At 40.7% G+C, this 20,255-nt stretch overlaps 1 long non-coding RNA gene across 1 annotated transcript; it reads left to right on the forward strand.

Annotated features, from left to right (window-relative positions):
* Window positions 1-5,006: 5,006 nt before the first annotated feature.
* LOC118599496 lies at window positions 5,007-5,611 on the forward strand. The gene is made up of 2 exons (XR_004948879.1): window positions 5,007-5,451; window positions 5,517-5,611. It is a non-coding gene; the product is annotated as an uncharacterized LOC118599496 (long non-coding RNA).
* The last annotated feature ends 14,644 nt before the right edge of the window (window positions 5,612-20,255 follow it).

Raw genomic sequence — 20,255 nt, forward strand, 5'->3', positions numbered from 1 at the left:
AGGAGTAGTGAAGAAAAACAAAAGAATGGTGCTCCACGTCACTTATCTGGACGTCACACACATAGAGATGTTGACAGGAAAACAGCTTGTTGCCAGGATGGATTATTCATTTATTGCTTCCTCGCTGTCTCTGTTTCAAAAAAAGAAACAGAACTTTATTGCATGTATTGCATTTGTTCTCCTTTGCATGACAACAACAGAAAGTACGCAGCAAGGCAACAGTAAGCTGGAGAAGAAACTATGGGAAATAGATCTAAGGATGAACACTTCTGTGTTTTATTGGGGAACCATGTTGCACATTTATGAGCGCTGGTGCATATGTGTGTGTTGGTGGGAGGGAAACTAAGCCGCCCCGTGTCTGAACTTTGCTTCTGCACAGGAAGCATGTGTGCAGCAGTTGCCTTTTGTTTTGCTCCAGGGTCTAAAACCAAATCAATCACCTCATTTCCTGGCAAGACGGAACAGTGGCACGAGAGATGAGGAGAGGAGAGGTGGACCGATAAAGGACAATAGAGGAAAAACAAGAGTGTCAATGGGCTTTTTGTTCTCAACGTCCAGGAAGTGTGGTCAGCAGGGTGCTTGAACGTCCAACAACTTGTCCTTCATCCATGTCCGTGGCCTACTGTGAAGAAAAATGCTAGCTGAATTCCCTTCTATTATCTGGAGTTGACATCCCATAACTTTTCTCACCCAAAAAGGGTTATTTCCTAGGAAGTCACCAAGGTACAGCTGCTGTCTGAGTCGGGTTGTTTAAGAGCATTGCTTTCCAACCATCTGAAAAATAGAGCAAAAAGCTTTATGTTCTTTGCACAATAAAACATCTTCAAGCATAGAAATGTAAGTCAATTTAATCCATTAGCAAAATCAAAACTTGTCTATACTAAGACAAATATGAAGACATTAGCACCACCGTCTGGCATGTTTTAGTTAGCAGGTAAGCTGTACCTCGCTCGGTTGCATACTTCTTAGGATCTGGTTACACTTGTCCTGCAGTTATAGCTAAGGTGTGATAAATATCTTTAGGAAATGTCTTAATTTGACCAATTAAGTTGATAAAAATTACTTACCGTATTTTCTGGATTATAAATCGCACGGGAGTATAAGTCGCAGGAGCAAAAAACGTCTGATCAAGAAGAGGAAAACCATATATAAATCGCTCTGGAGTATAAGTCTCACTTTTATATTTGCTTTGGCAAAAAACAAGAATAATAATGCCTCGATGCAACTGAGAAAAATATCAAAATGTAAGAGGAAATAAATCAGATTCTCCTCCATGTTGATTTTGGACAACACTTCTTCTTCTCTGGCACTGTCAGAAGAAAATACAGCACCCTCTAGTGGTTGCTAGCTACTTGTTGCTAGTGGAAAAATAACGAATATATGAACCTATTTATGTTTTAAAAGAAAATCACAAATAAGTCGCTCCAGAGAATAAGTCGCACCCCTGGCGAAGCTATAAAAAAAACAGCGACTTATACTCTGGAAGATACAGTATTTTCAGAGGAAACATACTCCAGTTGCTTGGAAGGGTGTGGCAGAGAAATGTTAAGGAAACAGCAAAACTGCTGTTGTTAGTCCACCTATCGGGACATCCTGCCACAGCAAAACAGCTTTTTACCGATCGCTTGGTTTGGCTAAGAGTTTTACGCCAGTTGTCCTTCCTGACACAACCCTGTATTTTATCTGGGCTGAGGACGATTACAGAAAGACCCAGACTCAGTCCCCCTGTGGCTACGTAGTTAGGTAGTAGTGTGAACGGTCTTGTCTAAGGACCTCTACTACTGCCCCCTGGGAACCTTATCCTGGTTTCCAATGATCCATCCAGCCACACCATACATACTCCTTTTTACCTTTAATTACAATATCACAGTATCACATAGATAAAATATGATATTAGAAATTTAAGATTTATCAAAATAAGCTTTATTAACCACAGATAGCACTTCTCGAAATAAAAAAAAAAATGGGGGAGGGCTGTACAGAGATGTAATGATTCACTTTCTCCATGATTTGGTTCAAACATAAATTTTTGGGTCAGTGTTTTGTTCTGGTTGAATATAAGATTTATATATTTTTCAACCAAAAAAAAAACAAAAAATCTCTGAAAAATCCTTTTTAATTTGCTAATAAGCAACAAAAGTGTTTCTTGGTAGGAACTGGCTACATGGGGCACACACAGGTAGCCAGTCACACAGCTCATCAAAAGTTGGGCGTGTCATATGGAACTGTTAGATCCACAGATCCTCTGTAAAATCATCAACCATGTTTTCTCCCCTTACTTATTGAAACAATTTCAATAAGTAAGGGGTTTTTTTGTTTTGGTGAATTAATTATAGTATGTCAAACATTTTTAACGTGTCAGATTACCAAGAAAAATTGCGGTAAGAGTGGTTTATTTTTAGAATAAACTTAGAACATATATTAATTAAAAAAAAGGATTCTATACCAATGCTGTCATGCTTACATAGTAAAAGTTGAAAAGGGATTGAGAATAAAGTTATAATGATGGAAAATATCATGTTTCATTGTCTTGTCTTGCATTTTTAATTTAAGTAAAATTCAACACAGACTGGATTTTACTTAGAAAGAAACTTCTAGGTTTGGGATCCGCAATGAACCACATGTGGCTCTTTTACCCTTCTGTTGTGGATCTTTGAAGAATAATTAAACGTTTTCAGTTCTATAAATTCAACTCATTTACAAAGTGCAAAAAAACAGTAAATATTAGAAACATTTTGATACATTTTGGAGCTCCGTGTATGACAGAAAATCATTTGGTGCATTAAAATGATCATGTGTGATGCAGGGTGTCTTTTATTTTGAAAGGACGTCATGGGAACGTCTGTCAAAAGTTATAAACTAATTCATATGTTTTACTTTCTATGTTTTATTTTGCAAACAAAAAATAATAGTTCACCTATATTTATTACAAAAGTAATAATGACATAAATACAAACTAGGGTCTTAATTTTTCTAAAGGGTGAAGTCAGAATTTTTGGCTCCAATTGAGTTGTTGTCAGGTAGAAATTGACTTGAATGGCTCTTTAAGTGTTGAAGGTTGCATGTCCAGCGGCACTGCATGCTCCCGGCACTACTGTGACGTCATCTAAACGTTCCTCTGCTGTTCTTTAACAAAATCAACTTAAAACAACACTTGTTCACAACTGTCGCTATGTTTTTAAATGACTTATTGTGTGAGTTGGTTTGTATTTATTCATATAATTTGGATTTAATGTAAACAGCTTAATTGCAAAATTGTGTAGAAATTTCTAGAATTTTGATAAAGTTTTGATCATTTCCGTAATGAAAACATAGCTAATAAAGAAAAATCTTTCAGTTGGCTTTCACTAAGATAAGTGTAATGTATAAAACAAAAAATCCTTTTTAAATTTGGCCCTTTCATCGTAAACACTCTAGTGTACACTTTTCTGACTATTTTGTTTAACGGTGTAACATGCGGTCCAGTTTTAAACCGAGGATTGTGGCGCCTCGACTCCCTAGCATCCCTCCAGCTAACACACACACACACACACCACTGTACAGTTCTGTTATATACAAACACAGTGAATGTAAGACACAAAACACAGGATGCAATGTTCAGATTTCAAAGGGGAAATTATATTAACATCTAGGTGACAGTAACCAACAACACCATTTGCGCCCTGGGTCGAAAAGTCAATTTCCCACTTTACAGTGTGTTCTGTTTCCTGTTTCCCTCCGTCCAATCTAACCAGAGCCTTTTCAGAAACAAGAATACACCCAACACATGCAATCACTCTGTTCATAACACCAGCGAGGGGACAGCAAGTTCAAAGTAAATGAAGTTGGGAGGAAATAATATTATCTAACACTTCTGGCTGCTGTAGTGAAGGAAACAAACATTTTGTTAATGAATAAACCACCCAAACGCCTGCAGAGAGAGATGGATGATGATAGAGACACATTTATCATCGAATGGATAAAGCAGAGAAAACGTAAGAAAGGACATGAAATAACAGACAAAGGTCAGTGTGAGAGCAGGCTCTGGGATGAGGTGGTAATATGGAAAATGTGCTGCTGGCTACTGTCTATGTGAAACGGTTAAGTCAGAGAGATTGTATGATTCACTGGAGAGCTTCTGCCCATCTGGAATACAGCTGCAGCAGTAACAGGATGTCTGCGTTTGTGTGTCTGTGTAGATGTGTACAAATCAGCACGTGTGCTGTTTATGAGCGGAAAATAAAGACAAAATGTGAAATACTTTAGCTATCTTGAGAACAAAAGCCTTCTCTCCTCACTCAAAATAAGACTTTTCTATCAAAAATGGAGGTCTCCATTTAGTCTGCAGATCTCCCATTCTATAAGACTACAAGATCCACCTACTTTGAATTGTTTCCTTATTGTTATTCTTAACTTTTGATTCTTTAAATCATTCTTGTAATATTTTATGATATGATAAATAAGTCATAAATGTTGAGAATTTATGTTTACTATTTATACTCTGTTAAAGAATAAATTCAACACATTGTTATACTACTTCAGCCTTAGGGTGGATTCAGACTGGGAAAGTCTGTTGGTTCGGACCTGGTCCACTAAATTTGGTCCGGATCGAGTCCTGAACTTTGTGTTTGGTCTGTTTTCAGACTGGTGTCTACCGGAGATTTCTGACCAAATCTTGTAAACAAAACCACATGACTAGAGATCTGTTTGGTCAGGAACTACGAGGCGGGTCAAAACAACAAAAGAAGGTCAGAGATGGAGCGCTTTAAAGGACCTGGCCGCAGAAAACATGACCCCAAGATAGCACCAGAGCATCATTAGCCAGACGTCCTTAACCAAAATCCCCAGAACTGAGTTACGGTTAGGAATCTTCTGGTATAGATGCACAAATTCAGTTTCCGGCTACAGTTACGACGTTTCTGCTTTCGGCTAATGATGAGTTCAGTGTTGTGTTTGGGTGCCATCTTGTCTGCAGCCAGGTTACCAGATTTGAACGTCAAGAACAACAATTTTTACTTGTTGTCATGCCTGCCCTGCTCCACCCCCTCAAGGTAATCTTCCCCTGATTTCTGTCACCTGTGACTGTGCCTATTTAAACCAGCTCCTGCATCACAGCCTTGCCGGAACGTCTCAGCCTTACAGCCATGACTACCTGCTCCTGAAAAGCTCCAGACCCTGTTCATCCATTCCATTTCAAATCTGACCTGACCTGGCCTGTTCAGACCTGACCTGTTTCTGCCTCACGACCACCCGTTCAGCCTGCTCCCCTTTAGCCTTTTGTGAGTACCTCTCTACATTTCTCCTGGATTGATTCCCGTGTACCAGACCTTCCTTCAGCCTTGGACCTCCCTTCTGGACCACGGACATTTCACCCCCCTCCTCCTCCTCCCTTTGCTGCTGTGTTTCCTGTTGCCTCATCCTGAGCAGAGATCACACTCCAATCCTCCCAGCCACTACTCCATCTTCAAGACAGTAAGCTACAGTAAATTCTACATTCATCTTCCATTGGCCACTGCTCACCTGTTCCCACTCCACAGAGTTCTGCACCTCCTGGTGGCTGGAGGAGATCCCTAGACTGACTCACCTGTTCCTGCTTATCCTCCTGCAGCCTTAAATAAATCTTTGTCATCTGCTCCTGGGTCTGCTCTCTTTTGGCTTGTCCTCAGAACGACCAAAGCTAACACTTGTTACTTTGGTACGGTGGAGGCATGCTGCAAGACGGTTATTGACAAGAAGACGTATCATTTGTGCTTTAACTCAGAGGATGTACTGTAGTACTGAGGAGATGTCAGGTATGAAAGTGTTCTGATTGTTAGGAAAACAGTCAGAAGCAATGTGTATGTTGTTTTAATGACAATCAATGCTTTACATTTGTCTGCAGCTCAACGGTTGCATCAATCCTAACCTGCTTCCATCACTTGACCACCGACCACGACCCGTTGTGGTCCAGTTATTCCGCTCTGAGATTGTATTCAGACTGAAGAGCGAACCAAAACTCAGTGTCATTTCAAATGAACTGAGAGCACCTTGAAGGATGGGTCCAAGAGCAGGTCCTGGTCCTGGACAAGGACATCATGTTGTGCATATGATAAGTGTATCGTGAAGTATTTGTATGGGTAGTAGAAGTTAAACACACTCATGACCTTTGGGAGATGCCATCATATGGTGGCCATACTACTGTACATACACAAGTCATTAGTATGGTGTGAGTACTGGCCCCTTTCTGACCACAAACAAATGCCACATGGGGTGTGGCTGTAATACACTGGTCTCTGAAGGACACTGTGGGATGCCCACACAAACTACACTCTGTCTGATTTCCTAATCTCTAATGGTCACGCTGTATGGAAGGAACAACATGTGAAGAGCACTAATGGACTCCTTGAGTAAGAATTGAGGGTCAGAAGAAATGAAAAATCCATGCAACACACCTGCGTCTAACCTACTTCACCATTACTTAAGTGTTCTCTACAACAAAATGCCCTTGGGAAAAAATATTCATAGACATTTTCCCTCAAGGAGCGGTCTATAAACTTGGTTTGACCATTTTTACTCTCAAATAGCCTGTAACCACCTGTAAGGGCAGTTGTGACGATGGAACAGAGTTTAATGAATCCTGGTTTCTTCGCTTCTCAAACCTTCTAATGTTTAATGTCTTTTATTTTATTATCATGAAATATACTTTCCCTAAATGAGGATGGATCTGATTACTGTTTCATTTGGTTTGTCTGTCACACCAACGAGTTGGTGAAATATAAGAGGAGCCAGGAAACAAGAGCAGCTTCTCTTCCACTCTGTAAAACCTTTACATTTCATTCTTCGCCCATAACTCAGCTCGAGACGAAAGCTGTGTCCAAACGCAGGAGTTGCACCCTCTGAAGTGTGTTTCAAGGGTGGGTTACATCATAGCCTCAGTCTCGACTGAGGCTGTTCCCTTCAAATGTGGTTAACAAATGTGCTCGGCTTAGGCTGCAATGGGTGCGCACTTTAAAGCTAGTTCCTCCTCATAACTCTTTACTAACCCAGAGAAGGAGAGGAACGTGGTGGAGCAGCAGCAGTGCCATAGGTTTGAGTCTATTTTGCGCCTTTTTTACAGCGCCACATTCCAGAAAATGCTCTTTGTTGCCTTTGAATTTGATAAAAGCCAAACTCTCCATACCTACTGATCTTATCTAAGTAATGAGGATGTGTTTGATACAGTGTCACGCAGCCCTGGACTCAGCTTCCTGACTGAAGGATCTACCGGTCATGGTGTCAAAAGCAACTTCAACCAAACGAGTTGATCCATGTACATTTATACTATAGCTTGGGCTTAATGTTTTGGGAAAAAATGTAGTAGTAAGCTGATGTTCAAAATAAAGGTTGTGCAAAATTAATATAGAAGCTTAACTGTTGGGGGAACCTTGTAAAGTTTTATTATTTAATGCTGTGATAAAAAAAACTGCAAGCCACAGCCGAGATGCTCTTTTCCTAAATCCATGTCGAGTTTGTCTGAATTTGCCGTAGTGCTTTCAAGCACAGCACTTAACCTATCATCTACCCATTAACTTTTAATTATCTGTGTTCGGGTTGACATCTGGGCTTCTTAAGCAGCGGTTTAGACCTCCCACAGTTCCTTTGGGAGGATGCTGAGGCCTTCAAAGGCCAGCCAAAAGATCTAATCTCATATGTGTATCCTGGATCCACCATAAGGCTTTCTTGGAAATGCCCCGAAAATCTCACCAAGAAGGTATCCTGAGGCAAAATGACCAGATGCCCTAAACACCAGCGCTGGGGTCCTTTTAATCTGGAGAAGTCGTTTCACTCAACAATTCTCCCCGAAGACCAAGCCTTATCTTTAAAGGAGAATCCAGCAGCCCTTCAAAATAAAGCTCATTTTTCGTTCTCCAGAACCATAAACAAACGCAGGCAGGTAGGATGACCAGAAACATCTCACCTTTTGACTCAGATCAACAAACAGGCAGCATGGACCCCATGCCCAACCCACAGAAGACAATTACATAAGCAAACTGGAGGATTTCTTCAGAATCGGAGTTATCTGAGGCATCAACAGTTGCGTCTTTGTTTGTGTCGCAGTTGCTGCTCATGCATTTCCCAGCAGGAGATTCCTGTGTGGAGATCTGATCTCTCAGCAGGAAACACTCAGCAGTAAGAACACGGAGAGGCAGCACACCTTCTATTTAAAGGTTTTTCTCTTTTCATTTGATGCTAACGTTCACATCTATTCATAACTCCAGTTAGTCTGAGCATCAGACCGAATAGGAAAAAAAGGGCTAAAGGGCAAACCCCAAACTGCAATCTCTAAATCAATCCTCTGAAGGATTAACAGAAGGTTTCATGCAAAAAAAAAAAAAACTCACATATCACATAACCAAAGAAAAGAGTAACTTAAAGAAATTTGGTTTTGCTGCTACATGGGGTCATGATAAAAAAGATATATTGACTCTCAGCTCTTTTCTTATGTGTAAACTTGTTTTATCCAATATTACAGTTGCTAAAATAAAGAAATACATGAGAATAAATTAAATTTAACATTATGAAAGCTGGGATATAACGCATAAAGGTCAGCAGTACCTGCAAGACAAACTCTATTTATGAGATTTCTGCCCCTGCCACCCTGGTCAAAGCTGCGTGTGACAAAATCAGGATTCTTTTGTTAGTTTTTTCTCCATAGCAACCATTTTGTTTTATTGTTTGCCTGGGGGTGACGTACACGTCAAAATCATTTTTAATAGTGTCTGCAAAAGTAAACTTTTGGATTTCCTTGGAAACTGAGCTTTTATAGTTGATGTCATTTTTTATTTTATCTCGTTCAGCTTGAACCAACGACTCACGCCATAAATGTTAACGATATTCCTGTAAAAAAATTGCAAATAACTCAAATTTTGCGAGCTCGCCACACTAACGTCTACAACTTCTAATTCAAACATCGTTTTCTCAAGTATCTTCCCAAAGATGCTCAATGATTTAGGTGATAGATCATAACCCCTCCACGGTAAAAAGTGGGAGATTAACAAATTAAATGTGTAACATTTAAAAGGATAGTTTTTAGCAAATTATATTTTTAAGTGAGTAAACCATCAACTCAGATTTTTTATTTGATGAAAACTAATAGAAATATTCCCTTTTTCCAGTGTAGGAGGAGATTAAATTTGCAGAAAGTACTAAAGTGCTATGTACTTTCTTTTTTTTTTCCCGTCGGATATGAAGTCACAGGATTCACAAAATCAAACCAATACAAACATTTCACGTCTATTTGTGACTCCACTGTGTTCTGATGATAAAAATGTGGATAATTTATTAAAAAAATACAATTAAAACCGTTTATCTTTTGCAAAAATTGCTTGACCAGAATGCATTGTGGTCTATATTTGCTAATATAATGAGCATCGATGCACACTGGTTTTTCGCAAAGACTTCTGGGAAATTTCGAGGGCACTCCATTTTCAGACAGCTGCACAAAATGAAGAATGCACTATACAGTGAGTAGGGAAAGAATTCGGACATAGCCAAGGTGTTTTTTTTTATTCAAATTGGAGATTTTTTGCCATGAGGTCAAAGGTCAACAAAACTTTGACAGTTGTAGACTTAACCTGAAGGCGTTTGAGTGAACTTTTGCAAAGAGTGCTCAAACAACAGTGTTTTTATCCCCCCCCCATGTTGTGAAAAATCAGTTAAATTTCCCACTTTGCCAAAATGGCCACCAAGCTGTAGGATCTGTAGCTATCCCATAATAATTTTAAAGGGCGACCAACCAGGGAAGTTGGAGGCTGACTCCACCCACAGCCCAAGTTTGAAAATCCAGTCAGAGGGGTGGGGCTTGGGGGCTGGACTGTTATCATTACTGGAGCTGCAGATCATGACATCAGACTTCTGAAACTTAAATGGTTTGACCAATGACAAAATTCAAATGTAATACCTCGATTCAACCTTTAGGGGGCAGCACACAGATGGTTTTTGACCATATTTTCAAGAGTTAAACAATTTTATTTTAATTTATCAAAAAAATTGGCAATGAATGACAGATAGCACTTTTAAAGCTCCTTTTATAGAGGACAACATTAAAAAAAGTTGATTTGGGGTTTGGTTACTCTTTAAAAGATTCCTTTGAATAACCCTAACGTGTGTTTTGGTTTTGTTGGTGGATTTTGAAAGACGTTTTTTGAGCCCCGTAAGTGATTTTGGTCCTCATTAACTTTTTGGATGATTTCACCTGCTGTGATGTCATCATTTTATTCGTTCACTATGTCAAAATTCGCTTTGGGACAGGGGGGAAGTTTTCTCTCAAAGGTGCAGTAAGAAAGAAATATTAAACAAACAAGATATTCTTTGCAGTCAGAACTGCTGCAGGACATAATAAAGTGGGTCAGTTGTACTTGATAGTAGAAGCTCTCTAAGTTCTTCTCTTGTTCACACTTTGGATTGTCATGTTCTAATGTGCCTGAGCTTTTGCAAGCATACACACATGTATAACCCCCCAACACAGTAAGTGACAATAAAGCAAGCCTTTGTCCTGCTAATCCTTCCTGGTGCATGTCAGTGAAGCCCTCTTTTTTTTCTGGTGTGAGACCCTCGTGTCCATCCCTCACGCCAGCAGCTTTGTGACCTCATGCCTGGCGTGCCTCTGTTTGCACGCATGTGTGTGTGTGTGTGTGTACTGTGCATGCGTGCATCTGCAGGCTCCCTGGACTGCCAGCTGTACTGTCAACATGCTCAGGAAGAACTGGCCTCACAGGATAGAGAAGACAAAGAGGAGCTGTGACCCGCTCTTTACACGCTAACACTTCCACCTTAACCCGGCTTGTGCACGCATGTCTGTTTTTGTGTATGAAAGTGGAAATGGTAGAGCCCGTGTGCGTTTGTGTGTGTGGGATATTCTCCTCTGAAAGTGGTGGGCAGAGGTGACTTTGGATGGCTTTCACATTTCATCAGGGTTGCAGTTGCAAACACAATTATTCCTCACACACTGGCTGTTCGGGCTCCTCGGGGGACCGCAGCTCACAGAGACCCTCTCATGCAAACTCTTCAAGCACTTTTAAGGAAATGGCCATGAACACAAATCCTCTGATGCCTCGTGGAGATATAATCAAAGTGGCAGAAATAAGTCCACATCTGCAGTCTTACGTACAGCTGTCTGCAAAGTAAATGCGTTTTCTGCGTGCAGACCTGTTCAAATATGCACGTAAAAAGTGCATTTCGGCTAAGTGTCAGAAGACCCGCGTTTCACCCAAGAGCACATGCTTTTGATCTTGTTGGAAATTAGTGCAAAAAGATGGAATGAATCCACAGGTCATCACAGCACCACAGTGCAAAACCTGCAAAAGCCTTTCAGACTGCTGAGCAAAGAAAAGGAAAAAATACAGGAAAATGCACAAGTGTATCACATTGTGATGTATTTGTAAAGGTGCAAACCTTTTATATCTAACAAATGCTTTATGTCTTTGAACTACAGAGCATCCACAGCTGGTGATGTTTGTGTTGTTTGTACAGCTTTAGGGTTAGTTAAATTGTGACGGACTCCAGTGATGGGACAAACACGGACATGCAGAATCACAGAAGTGATGACAAGTCATGATTATAGTTTTATTGTCTGAAAAGATGTTCTTTTTGTGTCCTTACAGTTTTTAGAATTATTTCTTGTGATGATGAAGCCTTCTTTGTTTTGATGTGTGCGTTCATTTTTTGTTTAGTTTTTTTATCCACCATCTGTTGATTGGCTGAGGGTCTGTGCGAATGCCTCATCATGTCAATCCTACAGCGGCTGACATGGCTCACAAAAATGCAAAAGACACAAGACAACAAAAGCAGACAATGGCAAAAGTTGACAACACAACGACAAAAGCCGAAGCTCAACGACAAAAGCCGAAGCACAACGACAAAAGCCACAACACGTAGACAAAAGCCGAAGCACAACAACAAAAGCTGAACCACGACGACAAAGACCAAAGCACAACGTCAAAAGCAAAGGCACAACGACAAAAGCCACAACATGACCACAAAAGCCGAAGCACAACAACAAAAGCCGAACTACGACAACAAAAACCACAGCACGACAAAAGCCAAAGCTCAACGACAAAAGCCACAACATGACGACAAAAGCTGAAGCACAATGACAAAAGCCGAACAAAGACGACACAAACCGAAGCGCAACGACAAAAGCAGAAGCACAACGACCAAAGCCGAAGCGTGACGACAAAAGATACAACATGACAACAAAAGCCACAACATGAAAATAAAAGCCACAACATGATGACAAAAGCCGAAGCACAACGACAAAAGACGAAGCGCGACGACAAAAGCCACAACATGACACTGAAAGCCGCAACACAACGACAAAAGTCGAAGCATGATGAAAAAAGCCAAAGCATGACGACAAAAGCCTCAACATGACCACAAAAGCCACAACATGACGACAAAAGCCTCAACATGACAACAAAAGCCTCAACATGACAACGAAAGCCGAACCATGACGACAAAAACCACAACACGACAAAAGCCGAAGCTCAACAACAAAAGCCGAACCACGACGACAAAAGCCACAACACGTGGACAAAAGCCGAAGCACAACAACAAAAGTAGAAGCACAATGACAAAAGCCACAATATGACGACAAAAGCCGAAGCACAACAACAAAAGCTGAACCAAGACGACACAAACCGAAGCACAACGACAAAAGCAGAAGCACAACAACCAAAGCCGAAGCGTGAGGACAAAAGTCGCAACATGACAACAAAAGTCAGAACATGAAAACAAAAGCCACAACATGAGGACAAAAGTCGAAGCATGATGACAAAAGCCACAGCATGATGACAAAAGCCACAACATGACGACAAAAGCCGAAGCATGATGAAAAAAGCCACAGCATGACAACAAAAGACTCAACATCACGACAAAAGTCGAAGCACAACGACAAAAGCTGAAGCACAACGACAAAAACCACAACAAAACTGAAATGATTCACATTGGAGATCAATAATTGAGTTTTATTTTTCCTAAGTTTCATTAGTTTAAGTTGTGGCTTTTTTGGTCATGCTTTGGCTTTTGTCCTTGTGTTGTATCTTTTGAATTGATGTCAGCCGTGTTGGCCTCTGTACAATCCTAATAAAAACAAATACAAAAAACATTAAAATGTTAAAGGTTCTTTAGTTATACAAGCTGTTTTGAATGCATAATCACACATTTTTGTGTATTTTTTGCCGCATTCTAAGAGAACTGAGGATAAGCAGTGAAAAAACCTCAGAGATTAGAAGTAAGTTTCAACAATAGTTTTAAAAAATGACTTAGTTCGTGGACAGAATCGTACAGATAGTTTGCAGCTACAGTCTAGCAGCCTTGATACTGTTTTATAAGTGTCAGTTGGGTTTTACAAAGTATCTGGAAGGCATTTTCTGTAACACATGGTCTGCAGCTTGGTGATCGTTTGTGCTCTTCAGACAATGTGCTGAGCCTAAAGACTGAAGGGATGTTCATTTCAATTGTGTTCCGTGCTTCTGTTATCAAGTTTACTCCTCCCTTTGACTAAACTGAAAACATTTAAAGTGTTCAATCATAAAAAGGATTTCTGCAGCTGTTACAAGACCGTTTGTAGACACGCCAGTCTGACGTTTTAGAAGAAATCTGTCAAGAAAACGAAGTCTGTGAAAGAGAAAATCAGGGAGGAGCCCATCATCACAAGTAAAAAAATAGATAAAGTAGCTTGTATGAAAGCAATATTCATCAGTCAGGAGGAATTTGGTAAATAACTGAGGATTTCTGAAGCAGGTTACACTAAAATTGAAATGCCTCCACGTCCAGCTCCAAATAAAAGATATTCACCTTGTAACAAAAGATGGAGATCCCACTGGAGGAGGAGCACACTGGAGATTTAACACCATTGGATGAAGAGGAATCCAGTCAGGAGAAGCAGAGGTTCGATCCCATGAGGGAAGGCAAACAATCCAAAATTCCTAACCCAAAGGCAAAGAAATGACTGGCAGAAAAAAACAGACTGAGGTTAAAAACCGCTGAGCAAAAACTCTAATAATTCGGGGGGAGACTGTTGGAATCAGGGAAAATGAAGATCAAGTCATGAAGTTCATGACAGTTTTTACTATTTTATTTTAAAAAACTCTTTTAAATTTGATGATCTTTTGATCTGTCGTTAAAGTGTTCTTTTGATTGTGGCTTTAATGTTTTTAGCCAAAATAACAAGTCTATGACCTCGAGGGCCGGCCTCCTACTGGTTTTCCAGAAACCAGAAAGGCCTCTGGTTGCAAGATGGCACCAGAAACAATCTCTAGCTGGAAGCGGGAATTTCTAACCTTTAGGAAACCCTGTCAAAAATAATATTTTAAAAGCTTTTCAGCTTTTAAACTTTTAAATGCAAATAAACTGTAACTGTCTGACAGTCTAACAAATGGCGTATACTCGTATAGCGCTTTCTACCTTCCTTCGAAGGCCCAAAGCACTTCAGAGTCCCAGACCCATTCACACATTCACACAGTGATGGCGGCTCCATTGTTGAACACTGGCGCCTATCAGCCATCAGAGGCAATTTAGGGTTCAGTGTCTTACCCAAGGACACTTCGACACATGGGCGGGCAAGGCTGATTCATTCAATCATGGGAATTGAACCTGGAATCCTAGAAACAAGAGTGGACTGCCCTACTGCCCTTAAAAAGTTAAAATCCCATTAGTTGGCACATGACTAGGTGTGTGAAATTTGTCTCTGCATTTGAACAATCCCCTGGGGGAGTGGTGAGCTGCAGACACAGGCGCCATTGGGAACCATTTGTTGGTTTAACCCCTGTGAAGGTTCACAACCAGTCAGTGGACAAAGGAAGGTTTTTCTTGCAAGATGTTTTATTTTCCAGGTTTTTTTTGTGAGTTTCTTTTTTTTTTTGTAAAAAGTTGATCGAACTGGTACAGTGTCTTCAAACCAAAAATAACATGGGCCCAACTGAAAATATAACTAAATTAAACAAACAAAGAGGACTAAATTGAACAGACCTGACCAGACTCCCACACAGACACAATGGGGAAGCTTATATAGACAGGGGCAAACCATAATGGACACATGAGGGAGGGGAGAAACAAACCAACTACAAATTATAACAAATAAATCTAAAACTGCAAAAACAGAACAAATACAAACTAAACACATCTAACTAATCAAAATAGTTTTTAAAGAATAAACTAAATATTTTCCTTTAAAGAAACAAAAATAAAGTCCAGTAGGAGTGTTGGGAATCCCTGCAGTCTTGCCAGTGGAATGTCCCAAACTCCTCTGCTGATTGTGTTGGATGTGGATCACCTGAGGTGGAACTCAAACAAACAAAAGTAAATAAACTGCATTTTCACTTAAAATAAATCAAATGTGTGCACCCATTATCAACTTATTTTAAGCAAACAAAGTAAATGTTTTAAAGAAAATGAAAATACTAACACCTATGTGGCGGTTGGAGGCTCAACCACCACAACCCCCCAAACAGGACAGAGAACATTAATCGTTTTATTTCTTTCAATATTAACAAGTGTTCAAATTTGTATAACGACACCCATTTACCTCAGAGAAAAAGCACACCAAATCAGTTTTTTTTTCTCTGTGAATCAGCCAATCACGTAAGGACTTGTGGAAAATCAAAGGGAAAAGTGGTTCCGGATGAGGACTTCCAGTGATTGATTTTGTCCGCAAATCATAATTTTTGTGGCTGGCTCCGGCGGGGGAATTGGGACTTTCGGCTATTAATTTAAGTGCGCCATATTTTTTCTCTGTGGCCAGATTCTCTTGAGAAACCCTGCCTTATTGATGATTACCTGGATCAGGTGTGTTTAGCCAACAAGGAGCGTCAGTGGTGGGAAAACATGTAGGCCCTCGAGGCTACGGTCTGAATACCCCTGGTTTACACTCTCTCCTGCTAGCTTACAGCCCCTCACACCCCAAAGTTAACGTTATCACTGTATCGGTTTTTATCCTGATTCACGATTTATATGAAGAAATAAGTAAAAATGCAACTCTGAGCTTAATTTTCCTTTCTGCAATGCTTCAAGAGCATGTTAAAAACCCCAAACACGTTGTTTTCATGGGAGTAGGTCTTTCCCTTGCATAGTCTTAATGTGTGAAAGTGCAAGTCAGTGAGGTGTAGGGATGGGGGGTGGATTCCCACTATTTTGTTTGTGCTATGCCCCGCACTTCCAGCATCTTTGTTTACACTGGTCCTCTGCTCTTTTCACACAGAATTGATGGGGATGGCACAAACATTGAGCCCATTGCTTTTGGCAGCCGTGGTGGCACAAGCACACACCGTCAAACACACAGTGTGCTCTTAAACCCACCGCAGTGACCTTTCAGATGCAGATGGAACAACGGCTTCCCGCCACTGCCAAAATGTCAACATCATTTGCTCTCGCTTCACTTCCCAAAAAAAAAAAAAAGGAGCAAATTTTTACCAGCCAAGCCTTCATGTCCTTGCAGATGTACTAAACACATGCGTTCACTTTATTTGCATTGTTTAAGGACATGAATTCCCAGGTTATTTACTGAAACACAAACAACATTGCTGGGAGACGAATGCCAGGCTGTGCTCTGTGCATCCTCACGCCAACACACACCGAGAGAGCACGGCCTCATCTGTTTGTTTCTGTCAGGGAACACTGTGAAATATGGGGTGTAATGGAGTAAAAGCAAGGAACCACGTGAACATTTTTGTTTTGGGACCGCGCTCTGCTTGGAGGGTCACCATAACTCTGCGAACTTTGAAAAGCCAAAGCCTGTGTCATGGCGGTCCAGATAGCTTTGAATCTCAGAACCTGGGTCTGGCTGACCCGATAAACAAAAATGAGGCAGCAGCAACACCTCCACATCTACATGCTGACTCACATTTGCATTATCAACTGGGAAGTCTAAACAAGCAGGACAGATAGGAAGCAACACAAGATAAATCTTTTTTTTTTTTTGGAAGCTGATCCTATAATGAAATATTCTGGAAAATTGACCTGAGTTATGATAAATAATCCTTCTTCCAAAAAAATATATTTTATATTATTTATATATTCTCCAACTGCATGAAAAATGTAGAAAAAATTGCCACAAGTGTTTTTGTTTTTGTTTTTTTTACAATTTCTTGTTTTTTTTTTACGCATATTTTAAATGTACTCAGAGAAGTAATGATGAATGACACTGCCAAAAATAAATTGTAACTTTAAAAAAAAAACCCTGAGTCATACTCTTACTAGAGTGCATACTTTTTAAGCAGTTAACATGCATGGTAAAAGTGTAAACACATGTTTGGCATCCTTTAAAAACAAGGAAAAACTCATTTTTTTCCCCCTCCCTCATTAAGGGATCAAGACCTTTCACCCCCCCCCCCTTACTCCATTACTTTCTCGATGCTCCACCCGCCCCCGCCGTATCACATTTAGCTCCATGCCTTTAAGCCGGAGGGTGAGCACGAATCAGTGGACACAAAGAGCAGATGGCGGGGGGAGAAGCACGCTCAGCCGAGTCTGAGGAAATGTCTGTGAGGGTGGAGATGTGTGGTGGGTGTAAGAGCTGCCAGGCATGTTTGTGTGGGAGGGCTGACGTCTTCACTGAGGTCTCTGTGCCCTAAAAGCTAAAAGGTCCCTGTCACATCAGAAAGTGGGAAAGTGAGATTGTTAGGGATGCAGTGACGGGGGATAGGTACCTCCAGCTATGGTCTTTGAAGGGTGGACTTAGTTCAGACATCTCATCTGCCATAACCTCCTAAGTTTCCCATTTGTATCCATGCATAGGACTATCCATGCACTCAGCATTTATCCATTAGAGTGTCATTAGAGTGTCTCCGTGTTCATGGATTTGGCGTGTCTCTGGTCCCAAACTCCTGCAAATAAGGGGGAGAATGCAAAGAATGTAATATTCTTTGCAAGAAGAATACAGCAGAAAAGAGGACAAAACTTTGGATCTTGAGACGAGAAAAGCACTGGTCGGATGCTAGCTGTTGTCATAGTAACTTTCTGCCAATCAATGGATTTCATTGTGTGATGACAGAAGCTCCGCCCTCACTCGTTCGTTCCATTTTTCTATGGACCTACAACCAACAGGGGACAAAAAATGGTATGAATTGGTCCTGCCTAATGGGTCCATTTTATAATGGAAAGACTCAAAATACCGTACAGGTCAACCGAGGCTTTAGATAGTCTATGGTTCAGGTAGCAGGGGGGGTCATCCTGCTTTGGTTTATTTTAGGAATCACTTTATCTGCTACCTGGATCATTTTACCATAAAATGCTGCAATGGCAGGTTAGTTGGAAACATGTTGGACACTGTCTGGTATATCGAGCATTTCCATTGTTAAATGGATCCAATAAACAGTTCCAACGTGCCGCTCTTTAAGGCCTCCATCCGTTGTAGGTCCATAGACAAATAGAACGGGACAGTTGGGGTGGAGACACTGTTTGGTAGAAAGTGATACTGGCGTTAGAAAGCACCCATATAGCGCTAAGCTAGCATTTCAATGTTTTCCATTTACGGCGGTATTCATCTTAGCCCTACGCGATCTTCGCTCAGACAACATGAAATTCCTGATGTATCTAAAGCAAATGAAGAAAGAGACGAGCTGCTGGATGATCTCCATTGTTGTTACTTTTCTAGTCGTCGCACTACAATGACACAAAGACATACTAGCGGTCTACACCACACATGCGCTGTGAAAACAAACCGCTCTGTGGAAGTGAGACTTAACTGAGTGGAAACGCCAGAATTAACTGGACCTCTCCTTACTATTCCAGACTGCTCAGAGGAAACGGCCCTCAAGTCTTGGAGTTTGACACCTATAATGTGGAGGGTTTTTTGGAGGGTTCTTCTGTCGACCACTGGTCCCCTATCCCTGGGCTTTGGACCAGTACCGGTCCATGGAACAGTCGGTACCAGGCCAAAGACAATAAAAACATGACTTACATTGTTTTCTTTTTTATTTCTAATCTGAAGGAAGTTTTATTTTGAAAAACCTCTGGATTCTCCCCACTACACCCCACTAATTATTGACGTATGTCAAGTTGGGTGTCAAAAATCCATCCGCTGCTTTCTTAAAGTGATTGTGCCGACCCCTCATTTAAAACCTTCGACCTACCAAAGGTAACAAAAAAGCAAATGTATGTGGAAAGTTTTTTTTTTTTCAAAAAAGAGTCAATAAGGAAATAGAAGATGAGTCTTTGACTTCAAAATAAAGGAAAGATCCATTTATTAGATGCTGCATCTGTTTTTTTTTTCAGTTTCTATTATGACAGTTATGGTTAAGGGAAAATCTAAAGCACATTTGAATGATTCACTCATGAAGTTTAGTGTACAAATAAAGTTTAAAGCAGTTGCAGATATTTTGGAAAGAAAAATGTTCCCCTTAAAAGTTAAGGGAGACTGGAGACTTAAAAAGAAAAAAAAACACACACACAAATTGGACGTCCACTTCAGCCTTGTACAGGCTGGTCCATGAAGATATTGTCATTAAAATATTGTTCATCTACATCCAGCAGCTGCTGAAGGCAGGAGAATGAACCTGCTGAGGAACGTGGTTCTGTCAGTGCTGGCTGTCCAGTATCTTGCAGGATATCCCTGTTTCCATCCTCTATGGCGCTCATAGTTGGAACATTTCCGTTAAGTTTCAGGTGATTCAGAGCTTTTTTGTTTGTTTGTCTGTGGAGAAAGCACCTCTCTGAGCTGGCGAGGAGGATGCACCGCCTCCAGAATCTTATTAGGTCTATCACGCACTCAGTCGTGGGGGTGACGTAATCTCCGCTTGGCTCGCTATAGGAGTGAATCCCAGCCTTGAAGTACCCCCGCAGTTTCTTCATATTCCAGAGGTCGCCGCTTCACACCTCCTTTGGCAGATGGTGGAGCTGAGAGTTAGCAGATTGTGACGTGGTTTGGTCGGTGGAGGATGGCAGCTTTGTGTGTAGGGACGCTGGTTTCTAGAGTTCAAGATGAATTCATCGGGCTGTTGTGTTATAAAGCAGTGAGGTCACATCCATTGTGCGTCAGCTGATGGTTAAAAAAGGCGCCAACACCTAAATATGTGCACGTTTTATCAGCAGATACTCTCAGCTAACAGCTTGATGTCATTGACAACTTCTTCCAGCTTCATCTTTTTACAGATTTTGGATCTTAATACAAGAATAAAGTGACTTAACCCTTCAACTGCCTGCTCAACCAAATGGTAGAAAACTTACTTTTAAAACATTGATTATGAGTAGGGCTGCCACAAATGATGATTTAATAGTCGACTAATTGGGAATTGATCACTGCTGACATCACACTTCCTACC

This window comes from Oryzias melastigma, linkage group LG13, assembly GCF_002922805.2.
Source record: "Oryzias melastigma strain HK-1 linkage group LG13, ASM292280v2, whole genome shotgun sequence".
Lineage (NCBI taxonomy): Eukaryota > Metazoa > Chordata > Actinopteri > Beloniformes > Adrianichthyidae > Oryzias > Oryzias melastigma.